Source organism: Aquila chrysaetos, chromosome 9 (assembly GCF_900496995.4).
Source record: "Aquila chrysaetos chrysaetos chromosome 9, bAquChr1.4, whole genome shotgun sequence".
NCBI classification, from domain to species: Eukaryota; Metazoa; Chordata; class Aves; order Accipitriformes; family Accipitridae; genus Aquila; species Aquila chrysaetos.
In genome coordinates, this window is record NC_044012.1 from 19,333,781 (window position 1) to 19,361,495 (window position 27,715).

Here is a 27,715-nt window from a genome sequence, read left to right on the forward strand (position 1 = left end):
CAACCTTAATAAAAACATAATTGAAAATGTTATGGAAAGCTGCCCAGAAAACAACACTTCCTGAAATATCTTTATAAGGATTTGCGATTTGATTTTGTGGTACAGTGAAATAACTAATATTTTTCAAAATGCAAACTCTTCAGAGTTCACAAAACTAAACCTGGTTTTCTGTTCGCATATCAGTCAGTCCAATTCACTTCTAGAAATGTTTTGTCCAAACATTACAAGAAGAGTTTCCACGTTGAAGAAAGATACGTGTGTTATAAGCACATTTAGTCAGCCTTCTCTGTGCTGTGGGTCCTAAGTTACAATTTTTTAAATGTTTTGGTTATCTTAAGGTTCACTCAGGGACATTGTTGACAAAAAATAGATTAAAATATCAACATTTTTTTTCCTCCAAACAAATTTGGGATTTCAAGTCACTGTCCATGAGTTTCCTCCAAGGCCCCTTCCCTGCCCCGTAGTTTTATGCTTTCTATTCACTGTGATGCTGAGGTTTTAGGCTCTGTTTAGATCAGAACAAATGTCTTAAAACCTGCTTTGGTAAACTACTTCAGCATATGCCATCCTTCCTCCAGGACACTCATTGCACTGATAGAAATGTCTAAGATGCCTGATCAGGGAGTGAAATAAAGTAAGTATTCACATTTTTACCTTACACAAAATCAACCTTATTGTTTTAATTTGGCTTTTCACATATCAAGCAGCCAGGATGCAGATTTACTGCTATTTCATCTTTTTTTTAAAATAATCCTAAAGTGAACTCAACATGCCTACAATTAAGTTGATAATTGCAGACACCTGTATACTTCTCAATCACTTGCTAAAGTATTTGACAGAGCTGCCTGAAGATTTAGCCCTAAACTTTGACCAGTGTAAAACAAACACCATCAAAAACTATGATACAATATTTTATTTGGTGTGTGAAGAACTCGCACGTGAAGAGTAGCCTTTGACAAACACACGTTGCAAAGGTCTCTCAATGATTTATGCTTGCACTTTTGCAAGCATGACTAAACACAGTCTGGTGCTCTCTGAGCCACGAATGTCCTCTATTACTATGAACTTGCTTCTCATGTCCCAGTTTACTAGTTACCGAGGACCTGGTGCGCAGAGACAATGGCAATGTATTGTTCGCTTCCTAAATCTCCAGCACAGCATTCTGCCCAGATGTAAAAAGGTAACTTGATCCCAATTAATGAAAGTGACTGGGTCAGCCTGTCACCTCCCATGCTCTTTATGTGCTGTTCAGACATCTATACGCTTATTAAAACCTCAGGCACTCTACATAAGCTCTGCCTTGAAACCAGTTGCCAGAGGCATCAGTGCTCAGAACCTGTCTACAGGTTTCTTGGTTTCAGATCTGACATCATATAAACCTCTCTTATCTGCCTTGGCAGCACAGATCAGATGAAAAGCGGCCCCATCCTCACAGAATAATACTCACAAAAAGGATGGAGGTGCACAATAATAAACATTTCACTGCTGCTGTTCCTCACAAATGTACCTTACCGCTAACATGCTCCAAGGTTAGAAAATGCCTACAACAGTTCGCAAACCTCCCTTATTACTTTTATCAGATTCAGAGTGGGGAACTTTTTATTGGAAGCTTTTTTCCCAACTAATTGTCTCTCTACCGTTTAAGGCAAAGCTGGAGCACAAGCAGTAACAGCAAATGATTTCTGGAAACATTTTAGCTTCTGAATAATTTTTGTCCTGTAGCTCATTTGATGATTATTGTCTGAGTTCCCCTCCTTGGTTTTGACCAGCCACCAGCCACACAGCATCATTTTTGCTCCACAACAGGATGGGTAACTATCACCATTACACAGTCTGTATTGCCAGTTAAAACCTAAACCTGGAATGCCAGTAAGAGTGAGGTGACTTTGATAGAAAGAAGAAAGTGCTTTGAGGTATCTGCCTTACATTTGCTCCATCCATTTGGACTCAGAGCTACCCAATGTCCAAATAAACACACATGGCAGCAGAAGCTTCCTTGTCTCTGCAAGCAGCCCAGAGCCACTGCCTATCCTGCAAGAAGCTGTTCAATGGCCCTGTGGCTGCTCAGTGGTGCTCACCTCTCTAGCAACAATGCAAAAACCCCCTTCAACTTCAGAAAGCAGCTTCCTAAAAATGCAGTTTTTATAACCTGTTCCTGCTGCTCCCAACCCGGTGACCTAGAACAACAGCCAGTCCATCTTCAAGAGATTAAGGTCCTTTCTTTTTTATATGGCACACAGCATAACATTCAGGTTAGGCACATAAGAAGAACAAATGGTCTCTTAAAAAGGCTTTGAACTTTATTTCTTCTTCAAAGAAGTTTGGCTCTTGGAGGAAGTGGTTTAATAACTAAACTTGCCAGCACAGGCAGGAAATAGTATTTCCTATGTACATCCTGGCACCAAAACTAGATTGCAGTAGGAAGAGTTTCTGATTTCCTTTAAAAAATGCAGTGGGCTGGGAAGAGCAAAGCATTACCTTGGAAAGTTCACTTGTTTGGATTTTCAATTGCTGATTCAGAGAAAGAGTTCGGACCTACTCTGTGGTAAAAATCAAAGGGATGAGAGCCTTTACCAGCACAGAGCGATAGAGATAGCTGGAGTTCTCCAGCTTTAACAAGAACCCGTGTTTATTATTATCAGAATTTCCTCTTCTTTTGCAGCCTCATTCACAGACTGGCTAATGGGTTTCCATAAATACTAACAAGTGCTGCCTTAAGGCTTTGTTGTGCTGCACAACTTTAAGCAACAACAATAGGGAACAGCTGCTCCTGAATAGCTGCGCAGTTAATTACACTATATACCTACAGTATGTCTCCGTGCCCTACATTAAGAGAGCTATTGCACATGTACCGTCCATGTAATGATGGAAGATATTCAAGACGGCCCAACACATTCCAAGCAAAACAAATGGGAACCAGACTCCGATGCTCACACTGCCCTTGCTGCAGGAGACATGAAAAGCACAACAAATTAATGTTACAGCAATAACATTATCATTGTAACAGAGTAAGTTTGCATGTATTTTCATTTGTGTGTGTATCTTTAAAGTAAGTATTAGATGGTCTAACATCTGGTTTGCCAAAGAAGTTTGTCAGGTATTTCACAGATGTGTAATACTTTTATTTTTACAATCTGGAATAATCACAGTCTGGCATAGAAAGAAATAGTTTTTATAATCACGTTCCTCACCCAAATACATCCCAATCTCCAAGATATGCACATGAAGCATTTAAATTAAGAAATAACTCTAGGATGATAAAACCTATACTTATAAGTGGTTTATATTACAATTTATAACAGGCACATTTGCTCAGATCTTGGCTTTCTTTAATAACTTTTCAATTCTTAGGCCCAGCTGGAAGCCTAAAAATAGGCAATAGAAAATTGGCATGTTTTGTTCAAGGTAATTGAAAGGATACCATGTTAATCTTACCAGGGCCAGGTTAAAGCAGTTCTGCAAGTTCTTCTTCTCCAGAAGAAAAAACATACAGCATTTACAACGTACATGTTGGCAACAAATGCAGCCATTTAATGTAGGATTTGAAATGGAGAATTCATCTCAAATATCTTCTATTCTCAAGCTTGATCAAGATTACCAACATTTCCCTCAAAAACACTCCCATCTCAGTCTGTTCTCTGATTCTGCCCTGGTTTTGTTACCATCCCTCCACTAAAACATCTTTTAAGACACTTGAAACAGAGACACCCAAAGGCAAACATGATAGCAACAGCTGGCTGGAGAAGGAATAATTGCAGCCCCTGGCACAAGGCTAGGTCTATCCAGAGCTTTGTTCTAGCCCAACTTTTTCAGTAGCTCACTGTATAAAGTTAGGAAAGTCATTTCACCTCTATGGGCCTCAGTTTCTATACACCTACTATGACGCTTGTAATACTGGCCTTCAAAAAGGCCTCTATAAAGTGATGCTTTGTAACCTCTGTATAACAGCTAGTTGCCATAATACTGGGGTTTTTTTTAAACCTACATTGGTACTATATTTCAGGAGAATAAAGAAAAATAAAATTAAAAGGCCAGTCAATTTAAATTAATGAGATAAAAATAATCTATCTGCTCTCGAGTCATTCCTTTGAAACCTGAGCTGTGAAGTAATTGCCTTGCCATCAAACACTAATGTTAATTTCAAACAGTTGTCCTGTTTTCCTGAGAATTAGTTACAATAAAAGAAAAGCACAAATATTTATGGATTGATCCTATGAGATGCTGACACTAGGTGAAGCAACTATCCTCTAGGTGGTAGGCGGTGATCAGAGCAAAACTTTAAGAAGCATTTGGGTGCTTACAGATGTAGAAAATCATAGCTCCCTTATTTGTCCCATGAAAATATTGCCTTGGCATCCTAGAGGCTGGGCCAAGCCACGCACCTCCAGCTATGCTACAGTAATCGCATCAAGCGCAGCTACATTAGACACTACTCAGGAAGGAACTGTTGCTAATAAGCTGTCATTTAAAATTCATTAAATTACAAAGTACTCTTTTGAGTAAAACATGACATCTCTGCCAGGGTTAGGGTGCCTGGCCCTAGACACTACGCACCAAGGCTATGTGTGAGATTAAACGCCATTAGCTGAAGCTTGTCATTATGGTTATGCTGAAGGTCCTGCTGAGCCACACCACGCTGACAAACCTTGGGAGAGGTGAATCAGCTACTGCTTGCGTTTGCAGCACTAGCTGAAGTTCATGAACTTTCCCCTGACCTCTCTTCTAATTCAAGCCTTTGTGGTTTTTCAATGATTTAAAATTTTAGCTTGAATGTGTATATATACGTATGTGTGTGTACATAGACACAGATATAATCTCTACTCTGCTAAAATTAGGTTCTCCACAGCTAAGAGGACCAAGGGACAAAAGAAGCTCTCATTTTAGTCTCTGCTAGGGGCCAAAAATCCTCTTCCTACTGAGCATTAGTAAAAGCAGCTTAATGTCAACATGACAGATGTAGAGGTACTACTGTCTTAGAGTATGTCTGCATTGCTCAACTTTTAATGTGAATCCATTACTTCTGGTCGCTGCAATACCTGATTCAGAGCTAGCACTGATATCTCTGCAATGCTCTGTACGTGCTGTGTAAGGCTTGCAACCAGTGTGCAGCCCACTGCACCTGCTGCATCCTTGGCTGTAGGTAGGAGCATGGAAAGAGTGGGGATGAATCCCTCTTGGGCAGGATTTAGATCCCTCTGTCTGAGCTGGATTTCCCTTTCCTTGGCAAACCTAAATTGTCTCTTTCCACAAGATCCGCACTGCACCTATACTGGCATAGAGGAGAGCCTCTACTAAGAACTTGTGCTGAAATCCTAATTGAGAGTTTTTCCTTGGGATAGCATTGATATGTCCCCCACCACTCCAGGATGAAGAGGTGCTCAGATACAGGAGTTATAAGCTCTGTACAGGTACATAAAGAGGAACAGAGAGACATGAAATGAAAAACCTATATACAGAAATCTGAACCTTTCCTGTAATCAAATAAGGAACAAGATTCCCTAGATAACACAGTTGCATGTCACCAGCCGTTGTTTTCACTTTCTTATGAAGTAGCAGCTGAACTACAACAGAGATATATCTCTCTCTCCCCACCTTGGCTGATGGTTAAACAGAGCATAAAGAAACAGAAATATCCATAACCCTAGCCTGACACAGAATGAAATAAGGTGTCTTTCTCCCGATTCCCTGGGATAATCTGAGGAACTGACAAATGACACAGGAAACAGTGAATTTGAGAAGAAAGTCGGCGCAGTTAAAAATGGCTCTTTTCCTAATCAACTTCTTCCAAAGGCAGCCAAGCACCCCCCAACATTTACTCTGTCTGACGCTAGCACATGTTGGCAAATAGAAAAGCAAGAAAAATGCAGAGAAGTTTCATCATCTGCATTGTACAACTTCCCCCTGTGAAGACCAACACTAACTGCAAAAGTTTTCAGACCGAGTTTGGTGATTGAACTTTCTTGATTCATAAAATGTCAGCATTATAATTGTGTACATCCTCTGAGCTTCCATGCATTTTTGTGCAAGCAGGTCAGGATTTCTTACTGTCACACCTTATTACTTGCTCAGGGTTGCAATTCAAAATATGCTCAATTTCTTTTATTTGGCTCAGGTCCTCTGGTTACAAAGATGAATCATGCCACCATTCTTCCAAAGACAGGCTGGACCTACTTTAAGCTCTAAACACACACCTCTTCACAGTTCAAACACTATACCATATACAATTAGCATGCAAGACTTGTTGCCTGAGGATATTGTAGACGCCAAGAGTATTAACAGGTTCAAAGTAGGATTAGACAAATCCACACAGGATAAAGGTCCATCAGTGGATGATCACTAACCACTATTATCTGAAACCCACAGAACATGTTAGGAGAAGCACTGCCGCGTACACGTCCTACATCTTAGCGTCTTCCTGCAAATTGACTACCAGACATGGCCAAAACCAAGATGCTGCTCTGGACACAGTCTAGCAGTTCTTATAGTAAGCAGAAACTAGAACATGACCATAAAACTGTGAACCAGAAAGTCAATATTGACAGCAATGAAGGCAAAGAAGCAAAAAAAGTTTCTTTTTAAAGTAAACCTTAATTGCTGTAGACAAAACACTGACTATAAAAGCATTCCATCACTCTCCTTCCCCTTCTTCATTCCCCTTGGTCCTTGCTCCAAAGAGACACAGGCTGGACCTAGTTTTTATACCACAGCTAGTGATACTTGCCCCTCTGCTCAGGAGTCAGCTACAGAACACAGCCTTGATGGGCTTGACTTTGAGGAAAGCTGCCCTGAACCCTCATCTCTTTCAAAGCACCTGAAGTTGATCCCCCAAAATCACTTACCATCTGGCCCACAGCTTATCGCTACTTCAATTTTCAGACATTTAAAACTCAGCCTACTTTCACAGCAAATGATTAGTCTAATAGAACAAGACTGTTCCTGGGTTATTTTCTCATTAGTTCTTTTAATATGGTTGTTTCCTTTACCTGCTACCATAGGCATTTAAAAGTGCTTCATTTTGTGAACATGTTTTCTTTAGTGGATAGAAAAATGTGCTTTTGAAGTATTTCTGCTTGGAAACATTTTCAGAAGATAAAGAATACTTCAAGAGTGACTCTATACCAATGCAACATTTTCATTTAAAGTAGACAAACAACAAAGTGGCTTAGTATTTGTTTGTGCCTTAGTTACAGGCAACATTTTCACGAGAAAAAAAAAAAATCCTGCCCAGGTAGTTAAATAAATATGCAAAAGTAAGATTCTGTTCTGGCTAAATTCAGAGTAAGACATTTAAAGGTACATGCACTTTCTCCCAGTGCCTAGGAAGTCTGAAATATAATTATGCTGTGGTGCTATTAAAGCAATCTGAAGGCTACTAAATTTGGGGAATCAAATTGACACACTAGCGGTCAGGGTCAAAGCTGTATCAGTTACGCCAGTTTATTAGGCAGAGAATCATCAAAAAACTTCCTCCTTTTACTTGATTAAAAATGAAGCATTTGCAGCAAATATACAAACATTTTGGATACAAAACCATCTTTCATCTCCTGCCTTAATTATATATATAATAAATTTATAGTCATGATCGTGAAACACAGGTATCATTTAAAATATTTTAGGTAGCATTAATCACGAGGAAAAAATGCCATTGAATTATGCCATTTTGAAGAAGTCAAAATACTTCATTTGGAAGCAAGGGAATGGTGTTCAGTTTTTCTTCCCTCTGAAAATGTTTACTAAAATCAACATAATTCAAGAAACGTTTCAGTTGACCCGAACAGAATTATTTCAGGAAGGGCAGAGGAAGTACCAACCAAAATATTTAGTCCAATTCTGTATGCTTTCAAGATAAGACTTTCTTTCTTTTTTATTCATATCTTATATTTTTTTTATTGCTCTTAAAATCATGCAGCTTGATTGCGTGGTTTGTATTCTTCTCCAGCTACTCATGATGCAAAATTAGACACATTCTTTTGAATACATCCCTTGAGGGGTTGTGGGTGGATCTTGCCACTGGATGCTACAAAATATCCCCAAATCAAGAGCTTTCTGTGTTAAACAATTCAAATCTCAGGAGACCATCCAGCCAATTTACCAAGTATAAATATAGGCCCTCTGCCATTCACACTGAGCACAGTGAATTCCATGCAAAATCCCGGGGGAACTAGAAGAAATATTTTAATGTTCAGCAGTAGTCTTTAATTCTGCATTCAAATTATGTCACTGACCATTTTTCTCTTTCCTTTTGAGGCAAGTGTCTTCCTCAGAAGGCAGGTTTTAGGACAGACACCTCATAGTCCTTTTCCTAAACACGCTGGCTGACCCTAGGGCTGCCTCGTTCATTGGTTTAATACCAGCTAGCAGATTCTCTCCTGACATATAACCAGAAATATGAACAGCAAAATACCTATGGATAGGGTGTGTCCCTAAGGGAAGCAGGGCTCTATGCCTACAGTTAAGGGTGCTCGACATTTCCCAGTATAAGATCTTATTTCCAGTTCCTTACAGCTTTGCTAAATGAACTGGCCCAAAGTCTTCCATAATGAGGCTCTGCCTCAGGCTGCGTGTTTTGGAGAACTGCTCATGTTACTAATAAGGCAATAATCCATACTGCGGCTCGATTAGTAGTCAAAATGGTTGACAAAATCTGTAATTATAAAAAGAAAAGTTTCTTGTGCTGACATATCAAAACAGACCTCTCAGACCGCAATAGGGAACCGCCACAATAAAGGATTCTCTGCTCCATTAGCTGTAAGAAAAGTGAGTAGGAGTTTGGCCTGAATAAAACATACTGTGGAAGGAAGAAATATTAGAATCAAATGCTCATATAAAAGCTTTGCTGCAACATCAATAATCTTCAAAGTACTTAACTGGGGAGGTAGATATTGCAATGCCTCTTTGACAGATGGGAAGATGGAGGCACAAAGAAGCAGAGAGGCTTCTTGCAGGCCAGTGGAAGGCGCAGCGTAAGCCTCAGAGAGCACCCTGGGGCACAGAAAAAAAGGTGCCCGGGAAGAGATGGTAAAAATCCCCCCTCAATTCTGTAAAGACTTATTCTACTACCACTGCAGTCAGAAACAAGTTGTGCAACACCTCGCTAGAACTGAAATTGCTTTCTTCTGGGGAGCACAGAAAATTTCTCACCAGGAATAGCAACAATTGTTATCTAGGGGATGTACAATTTTCATGAAGCGAGCAAATAAATTGCAGTATGAGAATCAAAAGGCATTATACTGAGGAAATGTTTTTTGCAGGGAGTAAATACTAAAAATTAACACAGAAAATATATCAATAGTGTAATTGAGAGCGCACTACCATAAAACCAGAGCCTCTTGCTAGGAAGGATTTAACTAAGGACTCCACAGCCCTTTCGCTTTGGTAACACCCATCAAGGCCCAAGCCCTGCCCTGGGGGACAGGTGAGTGCAGGGAGGGTTGGGACCTGTGAGCGAAGACTGTGACAACTCCCGGAGGGCAGTCTGCATGGGGTACCCGCTGGTAACAAGGGTGGCCTCTTCAGCAGCCCAGTACAAAGCCAAGGTGAATCTAGCTGTAAATTAATTTAGAAAAGTAAGCAGACACACAGGCGGGGTCTGCACCGGGTTGGCACACGCAGCTATTTCCAAGCAGACGGTCACTTCCTCCTCCTGCCTGAAATGAGCCTCATCCCACGCAAAGTTTCCAAGCCTTTCATTAGTGGTCGTGTTAGTGTATAATAACTATAATGAGAAGGCCATAAAAATCCAAAGTTAGCTGAGGGTCCTTAACCATTTTAAATATGGCTCTCTTTCCAGATTTTTATTTAAACTTTAATGACTACCACATAAGATCAAGCAACAAGAAACAACATTTGTATTACAGCTGTATTATTTAATTCCCATTAGCTGAAAATGCCAGGCTACTGGCCAGTAGCTCAGGAAAATAAGTGGTGACAGGTGAAAGAAAAATACCCTTCCTGTACCTCCTCAAGCCGCTTTAAAGCCTGAGGCTCTGCAATGTCATTTACACCTAATGAAACCTAGTGTCAGGCCACACTATTTAGCCAAATGTTATCCATTCAGAAAAGAACGGACCTTGCTACTTTTAAAGACGTGGTGCTTTTTCTGGCCATAATTTCTACTGTCTAATTAAACCATGATAGAACTGATCCCTTTAGATTTGCTATTAACTTATTTACTTCTGCTTTTGAAGGTGCACTTAATGCCACCTTATATATTGGGGGAGCTAGGTGCTTGAAAGACGTAATTTACTCTCTGGTTTAATTAGAGCAATGGTTTTATTGGACAGCCTAAAATGTTTGCAGTAATAATCACAGTCCAAACTTGATTATCCCTTTTAATTCTGAATCAAGCACTAAAGGAGGAGTGCATACATCTCTTCAGTGCAAATTGAAGTACTTTAAAGGGCTGCTTTCATCTCTAATGGCTGTACTACCATTTCTTAGTTTATTTTGAAATGCCTTTGGTAACCCACAAAACACAGCAAATGTAGAGTAACAACAGAAACTCGATGCTTTCAATCACATACAGAGCTTTCTTACAGTTTTCAAGACAACTCCAGGAAGTAAACTTAGCAGAGTGCAAATTCATATTGATCTGCCTGGCTTCTGGAAAAATAAATTTTCTTTCAATGTCAATTAAAGTTAACAAAGCGAGATTTCAATCGGGTTACTTAAGTAAAAGGTCACAAGAAGGGGTTAAGAGAAGACAAATCGCATACATGTACAACTATCACTTTCTTAGAGAAACATACTATGTGTTCAAAGAAAATAATAGATGAATTTTAAAAGATGTAATCAAGTTTCATCAAGCTCCTTCACCTTTAGTAATTTTCTTATTTGCTCATTCATTAAGCATGTCAGGTGTTTTACAAAAAGAAGAAAAGAAAAAAAGAAAAAAGAAATAAAACCCCTTCAGGATTTGCAATAGAGATATCTGCAGATTTTGCAATCCAGAACTTTGCGCCAAAAATAGTCCTATTGATTATAGGGGATTAAAATTACTTCTTAACATAGAAGCAGTAGAATCTGGCCTTGAGCAAAATCACACTAAAAACTCAGAATATAAATTAGGAAAAGCAGTCAAACTCAATATTCATACTTGTAACAGAATCAAAGAAATGTTGGGTGGAAGAGACCTCTGGAGGTCTCAAGTTCAACCTCCTGCTCAAAGCGTGACCATTGCCAACACTAGATCAGGTCGGCCATGGCTTTGTCCCCCTGCTGCACTACCCTGCTAGAGAAATATTTTTCCTAATATCCAACCAGAACCTCCCAATTTGTGCTGTTTTCAACTATTGCCCCTTGCTATGTTTTCTGCCACTACTGAGAAGACACTGGCTCTGTCATCTGTGTAACTACCCTTTAAGTAGCTGCAAGCTGCTATTAGATACCCTTTGGGCTCTTACTCAGAACAAAACAAGACCAGCTCCCTCGGCTGCTTCTTGCAGGTCAGGTACTCTGGGCCCTGGACCGTCACCGTAGTCCCTCTACAGTTCCTCCACATCACTCCTGAACAGGGATGGCACAAGGGGACAGAACAGGGACATAACTGGACTCACTATTCCAGGTGCAGCTTCATCAGCACAAAGTAGAGGAGGGTAATAACTCACCTTCAACTGGAACAAGAACAGAACATGGCTGTATCTTTTGGGAATAAAGCAATTAACTACCCTTTATCCAGCTCTTCACAGAGCATGGTTTGGAAGAATCCTTCCACCATGGGAACTGGCATCTAGGAATAGCAGATTTATCCCATTTATGCGGGCAAACTCAGATCCAAATGCCAGAGTTTTTTGCTCTCATGCTATAGGTTGATAGTAAGGCTCAATAATGCAAGCAAATGTGATTTTTAATGACTTGTAACTTATGACACTGTGTAACATGGGAAGAACCATTTGCTTTTACAGATCCTTATCTCACTGATTTCCCTTGAAGGAAACCTAAGTATGTTACAAAATTACTAGCTTTCCTTGTAGGGTTGGAGAAAGGAGTGGAGATGATTTTGCATGCACTTTTGGAGGGCAGTCATGCACACCTAATCAGTGTAGTCAGCTACCAGGATCAGACACACAAATCTAAAAGGCTTCACACAGTTGTGTATTTGTAAGTCCTCTGATGGGCAAAAAAAATTAAGAATATGTGATTAGGGCACTGAATTTATAGAATTGACTGAGTCTCCCTTATGCCAGAAATTCCTAAGGAGTATTTAGAATCCCTAAATATTTGCCAAGGACAATGAGGTCTCTCAAGGAGAGATGCTTTGGAATTTAAAATAAACATCCTATCACTATATATTTAGAGTCTATCTGTAGAATGACAGGATTCTTGTGGTTAAAGCAGCAACTGGGGATTCTTGGACTTGCCACACATTTCCTCTGAGAGCCTGGATGTTAGTCTTCCTGTAGCTCTGCTCCTCAACTGCAAACACAGAGAATCCTGTTCCCTTTCACCTCCCACTGCATTTGTAATCAAAAGCAATTAACAGACAACTTTTCCACATTATGATTGAAAAAGGTCTGTCAGCCATAGCAAGGACCTTCAGGCAACCAGAGGGCTTTCCTCTACCTTCTGCTGCCTCCACCAACCTTCTCCCTTCCCTACATTTCCTCATGTGGGATGGAGAGCAGTTCTTAGGGATAGTGCCAAAGGAGCTGGTACAATAATGGGTGGAGACAGTACTTTAGGTCTAGAAAGAAGCTCACAGTTATTATGAGCTAACGGGACCGGACATGAAGCTGTTGCTAAATGTAGGATGGTTACACAGCTATGCAACCTGACCACATGCAGTGGGAACATGTGCCACAATGAGCAGTCTCAGCTGGAGATGGGAGAGGAAGAAGGGCTAAAACCTTGCTTGTCTTCCAGTAACTCTGTGCTAGAAAAACTCTGGTCCTTCAGCAGGACCTACCCAGCCACAACACCTTGCTGCTTTTAATAAACTGCTTCTGGGCTGAATTCAGTCAACCGCAACTTGTAGACAGTGTCAAGTATACAAGGACTCTTCATTTGTACTTCACACACTTTCTCTTTTCTTCTTTATTCCCTTTCAGCTCAGTTCCTCTCTATTTCTTTCCATTTATCTCTCCTTACCTCCTAAGTCAAACTTTTTATCTCCCCAAAAAGCAGGAGCTTCCCATGACAGCTCTATCACATTGCTCACTTTGCTTGACAATTTTATTTCTTTTCATTAACTTGCTTCTATCTTCTCCAGAATGTAACTTTACTGGCTCACAGCCTTCTCATAAAGCCTCACAAATAGGGTACGTCACAGTAAAAAAAACAAAACCCAAACTGTTTTAGCTGGCTGAGACTTTGACAAAAACTTGATGCGACATGCTGGACCTTAGACAATTATCCAGATAGCTGTCCACTCACACTACTGATTAAGCCATGAACTCGCTTTGGAGGCAGTTTACTAGCAAATCAAACAACAAAACCAACATTACTTTAACTTCAATTTGTGGTGTTTATTCCCCTTGCCCATGGAGAGGTGCAAAGCAATAGCATGAGAATTCTGAATTCTTCCTGTATGGAATAATAAAGAATCCTTCCCTAAATGTGTAATTTGCATTGTTAAATCCAATGTGTTCCCTTGGATTATAAAAGTGCTGGCCATAATTTTTGTATGGTTTCCAAAAAATAACACCACCACCCCCCCCAAACACATTTATGGTTTGTATTCTGTGTTAAGAACTAGGTGTAACAAATTTCTTGGCATAATGATATATTAAAAGTAAACAACTGTAAAACATATCCAAGTAAGGGAAAAAAGCTATTGGCTGCTGTACTACAAGAAATCCTACTTCGGCTTGAAAAAAACACACATAGCACTTGTAGATGTCAATGAAGACTGTGGGTGTAAATCTCAAGTTCATAATAGTCTACAAGAATACTTAAAACCTTCAATTTCTACCCTGAAGCCTTTACCTTATTTCACTTTTTTAAAAAGAAGAACCTGGTTCATCAACATTAGGAAAAATAGCAGCAATTTCAGGTAACTAACCTGTAAATCTTAAAGTGGGTTTTATGAATAAGGATATTAATAGTTACAAAGTCAAATACTGCAAGTCTTCCTTGCATGGTCAATGGGATTTGGTTCAAATCCCACAAGAGGCATCAAGGATGAAAAAAAGTGTGTTTGAAATAATGCACCTATGCATAACACTGATAGAAATAATTAGGAAAAGCTGTCCGGTTCAGGTTTCCAAACTTCAAGAAGAACGTGGAAACCCTCCAAAATGTACATGAATATGATGTACGGTTAATACTATTAACAGATAACAAGTTCTGGATTTCAAAGACATGGACAACTGTCCAAATAATCCCCAGCTTTGGGAAGCTGATGACCGAGGGAACAGTCAGCTGTTCAACCTCTCACTGAACCCCAGTGCTTCCTCTAGCAGTGCTGCAGTTCAGGTCATTTCACTAGATTCAAATTCTTATAATTGACAGTGCCTTTGTGTTTTGTTACAATCTTGTAATTCGAATTCCTCCATAAACCTGCTTTTTCCAAATACTCAAAGTTAGTCCAGAGTTATTCACTCCTGCCAGGCCCTTGGCAGATTTCAGTGTGTTTCAATTAGCCCGTGCAAGAAAAGCAGTGCTCTAAATTAAATCCATTCCCATGGAACCTTAAATTGCATATGTCTTTTTGGACAACAACCTGTTTCTCGGTGAAGCGGATGAGATTTTTGCACTAGTTTTAGTAGAGCAGGGTAACACGTAATGTTAACATTTTTATATATATTCCAGTGTTTGTTTATGTGAGCAGTTTCATCAAATCCATCATGCGATTATGTAGATGGTTACAATTAAGCAATGCAGTGTATAGGTGTTTATAGGATTAGACCCATAAATTTAAAGCATATAAAAAGCAAGTTCTGTCTAGAGCCACTATGTGAAAAATGAAGAGCTGAATGCAGGAATAATACCAGCAGTCTGACCCTGTATGTTTTCCAAGCACGAGGACTACAGCCACAAGATCCAAATCTGAGGGGCAAAAATTACAGATCAAAGTTTAAGAATTCAGGAGTCGCAAGAGGACGAATAAGAAATTTTTGCAGTGGCTGCAAATCCTTGAACGTTTCAGGTTCACGGTGCACATTTCTGAAAACAAAAACTCAATAGTTCCCCACTGCTCTCAATGCAAGCAGTGCCTGATGTTTGCTTCACCGTTCACTGAGTCTGAGAATGACAGGAAGAATGTTGACATTTTGTGCCACACGTATGGGAAGAAACAGATCATCTCCTTCTGAAAGGTACTTTATTTTATGTGAGAAAAGACAAAACTCCAAGCTCCACATCAAATAAATCATACAATAAGAACATTATTTTTAAAGGGAATGAGTATTTTGCATATTAATATTAAATGACATCTGAGCAGCAAATATAGAAATTATAATATTCAGTATCTCACAGAGAGCTGACACAGAGTAGAGGAGTTCTGGTAACCAAGCTGTCTTAAATCTACAGCCTCAAAAAAAAAGAAGCTTCATCAAAATTTAATATTCATGCAATAGGGACTCTTTCATTGTTATGAAAACTGATTAGGGCCAATCATAAAATCCTGGGTGCTTCACTTACTCCCTCCCCCCACCAGAAAAGGGAGGGAAAAAATCATCCAAGTGAAAAAAAACCTGGCAAACATTTTCCTGGCAACATTTCAGGGGAGCTACTATTTTGCATTTGGTAAGGATGCAACCCTTACCAGTCGACACACAGACCCTTAGAAAGAAACGGAAGGGACATTAGTAATTCAAATAAGGCGCAAAAGAGACAGAATAAAATTAAAATGTGTGCAATTATTTTCTAGCAAACCAGCAACGGGACATAATCTAGTAGGAAAGGGGGAAGAGAGGGCTTATAATTTTTTTGTAAAGATGTGGACAAAGCTTTTTTTAAGAAGTCACAGAGCTAAAATAACCATATTGTTAGGCAGTGACTCATGGGAACAAAGATGACAATGCTATCTAGGATCGTTATACTGGTGCCTTTTAATCATAATGTTGGTACGGTTTTCCCTCACTCTGACCTAGTTTAACTAGTTTAGAAAGCTTAATAGGCATTGCTTCTTACAGCCCTGTTAGGAGGACCTGAATATATACAAGAAGTTCTTTTGTGAATGAAAATTACTGATTCATGGCCTGTTACACTTCATGAATCCAGAGAAACAACAGTGAAGTTAACTCACTGAAGTTTCACACAACTGAATCTGAATTTGTCCTCCTGCACTTTCAAAACATTCGTGTTGGCAATCTGAGGCAGCATCGCCAGCACGGCATGTCCTAGAACAGCCACCCGTATCACAGCGCTCTCAGTAACAGCAGGGCACAACCTACCTAGAAGTGAAATACAGGTAAAAATTCTTAATTTAAAAACCACTAAGTCTAGCAGGATATGTTTTTTTTTCTCACAAAAGATATTAATGAGAACAATGCTTTCACAAAGTTTTTCTATAAAAGTTTTTGTGTTTTAACTGACAGGCTGGAAACCAAGAATTTTCAGTCTTGGGGTTTTCAATGAAAACAAAAAATTTGCCAGTAACCACCATTTCCAGCAAAAGCATCCTTTTGGCAAGAAATGATATCTTTGTTCATTTTCTTTTTGAAAAACATTGATCTGTTCCAGTGATTGATGTCAACTATAGGACACAACTCTATTTTCCATGGGATAACTGATGTATTTCCTTTTCGTGTTAACTAGATTAATGCCTGCTATCATCTGCAAGTTTACAGTCTACCAAAATATAGAACCCACTTTTCTGAACCTCCGGCTCTGAAGCCACATATGTTACCTACAGATACTGGTTGAACTCGTGCTCAGCATAATTAAGTTGCTCAGCGTATTCCTGTGAGCTACACCGGTCATCGCTCTTTATTTGCAGGGTGAATTTTTCTCCCACTGTAAGCCCAGGCGAATCTATCTGAATCATTAAGGGGCTTTGCTCGGATACAGCCGTAACAGCCCCACAAGGGAGATCCTGCCCTTCCTCTGCTGCTTAGGCTGGATCTGCTCCACGATCCCACAGAGACCAGCATAAAGGACAGTGATGAAAATGAACCATAAAAGGAACTCATGAGGTCAAGTCAGTGCGTATGTTTACCCTACCTGAGATTCAACACTGTAGCAGGGAGCTGTAAGCCCTACTCCAGTGATGGGATTGGGAGAAGCAGCACCTAACATCTGTATTCTGACTTGACTTAGAAAAATAAAGCTATCTTTCCAGAATTATTGACCAAGAAACCTACTTCACTAGACTGCACATGACCAGGATTTTTTTTTTTTTTTTTTTTCAGTCCCATCTGTATCTCTGGATCCTGAGAGGTATTCTCAGTTATACAGAGAAAACAGACTTCTTGATTTCTCCATGTGGCTCAGTCCCAGGCTATTACATGGAAAAATGTCCCAGTTGGGATTTTCAGAAGCATTGGCTTAATCCTCCTCCCACTAAAACCACTGGTAAAAACAGCCATGAATCTGCATCTGAAAGAAAAGAGGACAGTGCTAAAGACTGTCAAAAACCTTACTATTGACACACATGGGCATGAACTAATCTTCTTAAAGTGCTCTTGTGAATATCAGATAGATTCTATTTTCTGCAACTGAATAAAAATTAGACCACAGCAAAAATTCTTTGTGAAGAGGGCTTTCTTGAGGCAAAATTAAGGGAACAGATTTTTAGGTAGCATATGGGAAAAAAAACACAAACCAGAGTAGACAACCAGGCAGCTTGGAAGAGTGAAAGTTTACTCTGTAAAACCAAACTTTGCAACTTTCAGTTTGTTAACATGAGAGTATCCTCTAATTTTATCTACAGCTACCACCTTCTCCAAGTTACAATTGCCAAAAAAGGTCAAAATATCTTAACGTTACATTCCACCGAGTCACTAAATGGAACAGAAGTCATATTACTGTAATTCATAATTCAGAACTCAAATTTCATAAGACAACATCAGAAATGTCATTTTAACCACACTAATTCCTTCACAGTTAACATGAGTGGGTGTTGGTGCAATCCAAGCTGAAAAAAGCCATCTAATTTCAGCAAGTATACCACAAGCCAAGTTGGCAACCCTCCACATGGATCAGACAAATGTCTGCTCTGTTGAAGCTGAAGGCACAGTGATAATTATCATAGCTGATACTGCATCAGTGGTAATGACAGTGTGGTTTGTAAATATGAACCAAACTACGATTCTCTTGTTCACAAACAGGGATTTGGTATTACTGTGGGAACCCGCCATAAACGTTATGGATCTGAATGCGGCCCTTGATCCAAACTAGGGCACATTTCTCTGTAACAGGAAAGTCATCCAATAGATGCAGTGAACATTTAATTATCACACTTTTTGGGTGGGTGTTGGTAGAAGCTAGACAATCACATTATATGACAATCACATCCACCGGAAAGGAGAAGAAGCCAGCACCACCGCTCCTACTGAAAATGGAGATGCTGTGACCATTTTTCACTTTGCTAAGTACCTTGCTATTGGGGTCAGGTACCTCACCAGGAAGGAGCCAGGTCTTCCCAGAATAATTAAGCATGCTCAGTTAAAGTTTCCTCAGGCATTTAGCCAGTAAGAAAAACCTTCAGTAATCCTCTCAAATTAAGAAATCAAGAAAAGAGAGGAAGGATACTGTCTCATTAATTTAATTAGACAGCAGAAGAAATTAAAATGGCTGAAATAGGTATGTATTATCCAGCTCAAAACTGCAGCCACCCAGGAAGCTATGTTAGATGCCTAAGCTTTGATTCCTGCCCTGTCCCTCTAGCAACAGCCAGGACCAGAAGTGCCCAGCAGAGAACAGCAGTTTTGCAGAGGTTTTTGGCTCACAGAGCCCTTTTGCCGCACTACAAAGCACCGGTTGTGTGCAGAAAACGAGCTGGCTCTGAAGGACTCGCAGGTGACCGAGCAACCCTCCAAACCAATGGGAGGACTGGGCATGCCCTCACCAAAAAAGTCAATGGATAAAAAATAACTTAAAATCCCCCATCTGTGGGACCTTAGCATATAATAAAGGGGTTTCCCCAGAGCCAGTTCAGATTTGCTTACACACCATGCCTTGCTTCAACTACACAATAAGAATGCTAGTCTACTACTGCGTTAATTAATATTTATAAAGCACTTGGAGATTCTTCATGAAAGATGAGCCTGGCATTTAAGGCAACAATTATTACAAAATTTCCCTTCTAGTTACTAAACAATATCCAGTCATTAGGAGAGATTCCCTATATATAGATATTGGCTTGAATAAAAATGTTTTTGAAAACCAAGTTCTCCACTGGAAAACTTCCAGTGGAACATTTTCAATTACTTCAAAATAACGTAATGTGGAAATGCAACAGCTATTTCCTATGTTTAATTCCCCCCCCCTCCCTGTTTCATGCTATCTCTCTAAAATACTAATAATCACTTAAACCCATGTGTTTTCACTTTCCCTCCATCTCTTAAGGTCACCACCAGACCATCTTTCTCCATTACAGTAGTCTTGAGCTCTTTCGCTCACCAAAAGGCTTATGCAGGGGCAGAGGAGAGCCAAACAAAACTTGACATTTCCTCCACTGTTGTTTTTTCATCTGCTGGCCTTGCCAGTGCAAGATTCATCTCATCTCATACCACACTCCTCTCCGCTCGGTGCAGATGCAGGATTACCTGCAGAATAGCCGACTTACTCTAGAGGCTGGGTTCGGGCTTCCCTGTTTCATTCTCCCTCAGTTGCTTTTTTGTTAGAGAACACTGAGGGAGTAGACAATGAACTCCTAATCATGAGCACTTTATTAATCTACACAAGCATACAGCTGTAACTGAATTGTCGGATGGCTGTCAGCACCCACAATAAGAAAAATAGCAAAATACTAGAAATCTTTATTGCTAGTCCTTAGAAGAAACAAATTAAACAGAACTGATTTGTGTATCTGGGGGTAGTGGTGGATATCTGTATATGAAAACCAACTGGATTTTAAAATGAGATTAATTTCACCTTTGTGTCAGATTGTATGAAGCTAAGAATCTTTATTATTTTATTATAATTATGGGTCCAGGTCTCTCAGAAGTATTATATCCTGAACTCACGACTCTCCTCTTCGATGACAGTTTTACTACTTTAGTTCATTAGTTGTCTGGCAAGTCAGTTTTCTAAAGATGAAGTGAAAGTGAGAGGAATTTGCTGGAAGACAAACTCCGAACTGGACTGGGTGGTATGCGCTATTCTGTCACTGCTAATGGAGTTGAGCTCTATTACTCATGACAAAACCCTCTGGTATGTAAAATGATCAGTTTACTGCCGTATCATTTTTAGTAATAAAACCGAAGGGGGACCTGCTATGCACCCCACCTCACACATTGCCAACACCCACAGGGTTCATGCAGGCTCCAAAATCAGGCAACAACTGCTAAACAAAGCAGTTCTCTCATCCCCTCCCCAGTTCATCTCTGGAGTGGTCTACGCTCTGGCTTGCACCACGTAAAAACAGCTTTAAATTCAAGGTAAATTAGCCCACATAGAGTTCTGTGCTAGCTTACCTCAACTGCTTTGGGTAATGCAGGTCACCTTATCAGCACATTGGTAAGAGCCAAAGCTGTGTCTCTTTTTCTCTACTCTCACAAGAATAGGTAAGACAGCAGATGTATTTTTAAGGCCCACACACACGCTTTCTCCCTTACAACCATTACTCCACATTGAAATGCAATCTTGCTTTCATTAGAAAAGAGATAGCTTCTAACTGAAGTTGCTATATCTGGAATGAAAACGTATGTATCATATGGCAGCCTCATTTTATTTCATTCACATCACACTATAGAGCCTACCTTTTCCTCCTCCTTCATCAAATGTAAAAGAGAGTTGTTGTTTGTGTATAGCAGGCACATTAGCACAGATAAACTGCTCACTGAGTGTAATGATTAATGATTGAATAGTGCAGTTGTTGCAAAAATAAGTCATGCAGTGAAGAGAGATCTGAAGATTATATCTAACACCAGGGGATGGCTTATTAATCTTACTTCTTGAAGAATTCGTGAGTAAATCATTCCCCTTTATTAATGATATTTCACTTTGCTCCGTGAGACATCTTTTATACAGCCAGAAGGGCAATTATCTGTTTAGGCCAGGAAACAATATTAGTTACAGACGGTGCCTGAATGTTTGATCTAAGTCACTTAAATAAAAGAGGGGAAAAAGAGTGAAGCACACTCCAAAGACCTACCCCAAACAGGACTGCATTTACAGGCGGGTTGTTTTGGTCCCCCTCTATCTGGAAATGACAAATTATGCATGTTTTCAAGTATCAATTAATGTGGAGCTTGCATACTCAAACGATGATATAACAACTCAAGGAAAATTACATTACTTTTATGTCTTCTGTGTCTGAAGGAATTCTATTATATGCGAGGTGGTTAAACATGTCTGAAATGGTTTATTAATATAAAAGTCTTTCAAAGGGAAGTCTTAAATTCTTGATCACAATGAGATACTGAAGACAGAAAGTAGAGTTTATGATTTAAAAAAATAATCTTTTTCTAGGTTCAAAACTTTTTTTTTTTTTCCTAGCTGTCCATCACCTGCTATCCACCAAAACTTTGGAGCATTTAAGGAGGGAACACACACACCTGTTTAACAGTATTATTCTAAGAACTATAACAAAAAATTACATAGATCTAAATATAAATCTTTAAGTCATCTCCAAAAGGAGTTTCATTAACTAGTTTTAAAGACCTTGAATATGGAAATTATAAACTTAAGTTATTCTAGAAATTGCATTAGATAATGTGGGTTGAATACAGAAGTGATTTGCAGATTCACAAAACTTTGACAAATATCTTACCATGGATTTCAAAATATTACTAAGCTGAGTCATAGTTATCCTTTAGCTTAATAGATCAATTAAAGTGCAGCAGTTTATTAGACAAGTAATTCATTAATGAAAGGCAGCATGATCTAGTAAATAGAAACATGAGGAGACACAGGAAGGACGGGAAATTTCTACATTATTTTTCAAGTACAGATTAAGGCTAAGGATAATCTTGTCCTCTACAGAGATGCACTTGCATGTGTGGGCATTTCACAAAGAAGCTGCAGTCTCCGAGAGCTGATATTTGATATATAGACACCTGGCTTGCCAAGTATTTGTGTGGAGATTTGCACTCTCACCAAACACCTCTGTGTGTAATTGGTGCACACGGATGGATTGAATTAGAGCTGCTTAATTGGGTGTCATAGGTGTTCTGCTGCTGCCAGAGACTTCTTTTCAGCTCAAAGATGTAAAATGGCATTTACAGCAAAGGAACTGGAGCTCTGCCTTGTAAAGAAAACACAAGTGAACCTGTACTAAGGGATCTATTTGGGTTTTGGAAACATGACAATGCCTCCAGACTGTGTTCAATATCTGTTCATTAAATATTTTTAATTTAAAAATATTAATTTATCATAACTGTAAAATCTGGTAGAAAAAGACTAGTTTAATAACATCCCTATATTGAGAGGAAAAAAGCATTCAGGAGTGCAACGGTCCCATTTTCAGAATGAACCAGCTCTGGTAATGTGGCAATTTTCTGACAGTAACAGTCTGCCTGACAGTGAGAGTCCATTTTTATCATTAAAAAATGCTTTTGCCTGGAATCTGAAGTTGCTTTAAGTTTTTAGTTTTAAGTTGCTTGTTGAAACAAAAGAGAAGTCATAAAAGAAACAGAACCAATCTAATAAAACTGCTCAAGGATTTTCACTTGTGTACATTCTAGAGATTTCCAATTTTCAATTGGTTGGTACTTTTCTTTTGACTCAAAAAACCAGTGTGCGTCCCACCCATATTTCAAAGCCTAAAACATGCAGGTCAAAATATGAGTGCACTTTGTATCACAGCCTGGGTCTGACTGCAATGTTATTTTCAGCACCCAGCTTCAAGCCACATAAATTTTATTTGTGTTTAGAGCACATTTGACCAAAATGACACTAGCACCCTTTTTCCCTAAATACTCAGGGCATATCAAGATGATATTTCACTGGTTCGTTTTGAATCTGAATTTTACGTTACCTGATAATCACTAGACTCCCAACATGTAAGCCATGCCTGTTTGTCCACATTGCATTAAAAAATTGGGGAAATGGGGTTTATTAGAAGCAATCCTTTCACATTCCTCAGCCTGAAAATGTACGTTGAACCTTTTGGGTTGCTAGAAGACAATCCCACTGAAGTTTATAAAATCAAGGTTTGGCCTACAATGCAGTTACCTGTTACAAAGAAACCATAGTCTATTACCTGAACTTGATCTTTCCCACCACTCAGCCTCACATCACAGCACGAGGTTTAGCATCTGCCTATTATGCAGAAAAGCCTCAACAGAAAAGTCACGATCTGAACCCACATTTCTGAAACACAAGAATGTGTACAGGATCTGTAATATTGCCCTGGATTTGCTGACAGTAGTTTTAAAGAATAAAGGTAAAAACTGCAGCAGCGTATTTGAAAACAGCATTATATATTTTCATCGGAACTATCTCCAGTCTGATGCAGGCCTCAGTGACTAGAAAGCAGGGTCTCAAAGTGATTTGAAAAAGAGAATAAATGTTATTAATATTGATTCTTCTCTTGTCTGAGAATTCCCTGCAGTCCTGCTCAGGGAACCAAGATAGTGAACACCAGCAAAAATCCAGCTTTTCCAGCGGGTGGCTGGGTAACATTCAGAGAAGCAAGCAAGAATGTGATCCTTTTAGGGCAAGCATATACTCCATCTGCTGCGTGAACCCACGTCTCATCCTGCTAATCTGGAACATTAGTAGATCTGTTCAGATTCCCAAGCTTGACCTGCTTCCAAGAAGGGCGTTATTCAAATAGGTTACACCAAAATAATCAGCAGTTAGAAATGAACATCAGTTGATAGTGACTCTATCAGCATTTTTCTCTTGCTGGATTTTTTTTTTCCTTAAGTAATTAAAAAGTGTCTCTGGAAAAGCAGTATGTACAGTATGTCATAAAGTCTCTCTGAACTACCTATATTTACCCCTGAAAGTGAATTCTTTATAAGACCTAGGATATCAAAGAAACGAGGGATCAAAGTAGTTTTAATAAGCAACCCAGTGTTTGTAGAACCTGCACTTTCATGTATCATGTTTTGTTCAAGTTCTTAATTTCGGTTCCTCACCACAGAAGGCACTTAAGATAACTATCTATAACCATATTGTCATGTTGAATCCTTTGATTATTTAACATGTACACCTTAGTGAAACAAAAATGCCTTTTTTCCCCATAATATTTGGACTTCATTGTATTTTCTCACATGAAACATAGATTTGATTTGTTTGATAGTTGGAACATATAGTAGCTTCATTTTCTTTAGTATTTCTACTAATATATTAATAGAGTTTAATGTAGTACAGTTTTAAGTACTCCCATACACTGATGTGCTCTATAACACCTTGATCTTTTTAAAATTTCAAAATAAACACATAACAAAAGATGGTAAAAGCTACAGAAAATAAAGTTCACTGGGCCTTAAAGGAGAAACCAGAGGTTCCCCAGTGAATACCAGTATGCTCTTTAACACAGTAAAATCAATTTCTCACCCTCTTCTTTTTTGAAATCAGAGCTCTGCTATGTTTACAAATTGTTTCATGGTGAAAACAAACTACTTAAAAAATAACCAAAACTCCCATATATATTTGATCTACAGTCATAATAAAATTGTCAGTAAAGACTGAGAATTATTATACTCTGGGTTAGAAGCACAGATTGAAAGATGAAGGAATCATAAGACCAGACTGTATGCAAAAAGCAATAATAACAAATGGATCTGGCAGCTATTCGAACTACACATCTGGATATAAAACTTTTTATTTTGCTCTGAAAATTACCGTGCTGTCAGTTTGGAATCTGAATGAGCAACGAGTTAAAAACCTTAACAGAAGCACACTGAAATATAAGAAAAGTAGACAGCTATTTTTTTCTCTCTCCTTTTTTTCTTTTTTTTTTTTTGAACATGGTCAGGAAGTAGAAGATTGCTATGCTATCTCACTATGTCTCGAGACTTGGTAGCCAGAAATATCTGAAATGCACATGGTACTGCTTTTGTGGTTGCCTTTGAAAATTCAAGAACACAAAGCCCTACACAGGAAAATCAAGACTTTATAATACATTGAAGGACAACTGTAGCATATCACGTTCTAAATGAAATAGAAAAGGCAAGATGTAAACCACTGTATTTGTAGTTTGTGTCTACTACTGTTTATATTAAGTGCATTTCTGAGTATTTCTCTTTATGCAAGCTAGAAACGAAATATTACTAGATGATGGATGTGTATATTTGACCAAGAAAACCTCCAAATCCATGCACAGTCATGAGCTGAAACTTTATGTTATGTCTTCATCAGCAAATTTCACAGAGTAAACCATGTTTTTAAAGAGATTATGTACAGACACTTTGCCTCTCATTTGGGACTTGTATCACTGCCATGTGGCAACTGCAACGATTACTTATTTGAAAAAGCAATGTTAGGCCACTTGGTGTATTTTCAGATGTCTATCTGCAATTTGCAGAACAAAACAAGGAAACACACGACCATATGTTTAGCCAAATCTATGTCATATCTATATGAAGAATTCTGCCAAGTCTTTATAAGACTTCCAGTATGATCCACAGACCTAAAGAGAGGAGACTGTTCTATAGAAAATATACAAGATTAATTCCAACCCTGATGAGAAGTAAAAGCTTGTGTATAAATACCTAGATGACAGTTTAAAGGATCCCTTACAACAGTCTCTCATACAAGCAGTGGAGGGCATTTCCTTAGCTTTCACCAGTATGACTCCAGTAATCTTGTTCTCATTCAGCAAAGAGCACTGGAACAGCTTTCTAGACATTTCAGACACAAATGCCTTCCTTGAGCCTTCTTGAATACCATGAAAAACAGGGAACCTCAACCCCAGCACCACAATAAGCACAGTAGCACTAACAGCAAGATATCTCGAGAAAACATTGTTAATAGAAATAAAAATATGATATTTGGAGTCATATAAAAATAAGATGTCATCTCATGCTTAGCTTGTAACAGCAGTTGTCTTTGTAGCTCTGCAAGTTTCTGTTTGATCCCATCTAGCACTCACCTGACTCAGATCCCAGACTGTAGATCTTCCTACGTACAATGCGATCAGGTCTAGCAGAGCCTTCAAAATGACACAACAGCTCTTACTGGAACAAAAATCAGTGCTAATCAACAGGACCAGCCTCAGACTACCTTTCCATAATTCAGATGACATAAACGTAGTAGGCCCAAGTCTTCAGCTGTGGCTCCCTGCAATTTCAGGGTGCCACACGGAAGTGAAGGTGATGTATGAGAGCGCGGAACTGGCAAAACAGCTCCCTTGGCTTCTGTGCATGCAAAATAACTTCAGGGAAAAGTTCCAAAAGAGGATTTTAGTTCCCTGACAATCCAGGCAAGAGATTTCCCTGTGTTTCTTATCTTCTAGACCAGACCTAAATCAGGCTGTCATGTAATCAATGGACTATGATAGGCTGATTATCATGTAGGATAAGTGATATCTATTAGAAAAAATTGATCCTGACATAACTCAAAAAAGGCAGCAGCTTAAAGCTAGAGGCCACAGGCCCCAGACCAGCCTTTGTACATATTTAATGGCTGTCATTTTCCTGGAGGTGCCTGAAAACAGCAAAACTCTGAGGGTAAATCTATATTGATTGAATAATCCTTGTCATCTGTTAGGACTAACAAAGCTGTCACACTACAGCCACAAGCAAACAGATTTTATTTGATAACTTTCTTTCCATTTCACCATAGAAGCATGAGTGCTAGAGTTTCAAGGGAGCCCCTTCATGTTTGGTCTGTTTTCACTCAGGTAATTCCCCAGTGCAGGCCCCTGTTTTCAGTGGCTGATTAACTGCCACGTACTTAATTAAACCTGCAGCATCAGAATTACAGTTTATGAAGGAAGCCGGCTGCCAGCAAACTCGTGATTCTGCAGGGCTTGTGCTATATTAGGAGCAGAGCCTGAATGATTATGGCTGGGAGCTTGATAAAGATTGTAGGGGTGGGTATGCTTGAGGCTGTCCCTTGTGACAGTATCTCCCTTTATGAATACAGAAAAATTCATCAAACAGAAATCATTAAATGGAGCAGATGGGGTTTTCTGTGTGGCTGAGGCGTAAAGTGCCAGGAGATGATGAGCGTTACACAAGGCGGAGGGGCAGATCAAAACGACAGCCCCATGAAGGTGGACGGCACAAGATCCTTTGCTATTGTAGTCCTCTCCATGCACAACTCACTTCTGTAGGGATCAGAAACTGTGCTCCCCACAGTCACACTTCCCTGCAATCTCCCCCAAACCTCACAGGCTCCCTGTCTGCATTTGCCTCCTGAAACCCTAGTAAAATGACTGGAAAAATCGGTGTTGGGAAGAAGCAAAACTCCCCAGGCCCTTAATTCCCTCATTCCATACTCCAATGGTATTTAATACAACATGACAATTGTTTGTATTTTCATTGAATCTTTTTTAAATAGGTCAAACTTTTATTCTGTTTCTATTTTTAAGAGCTAGAAATTACTTTGCTTCCTGTGAGATTCAGGTACCAGAACCTCAGCACAGAACTGTACATAGACAGATTTGAGCTGTATTTTATTTGGCAAGGCCGATATTCAACCTTCTTGAAATGCAAGCACAAATCCAGGCATCTGAGCATCCCCAGACAGGGTCACAAGGGATCCACATCACACA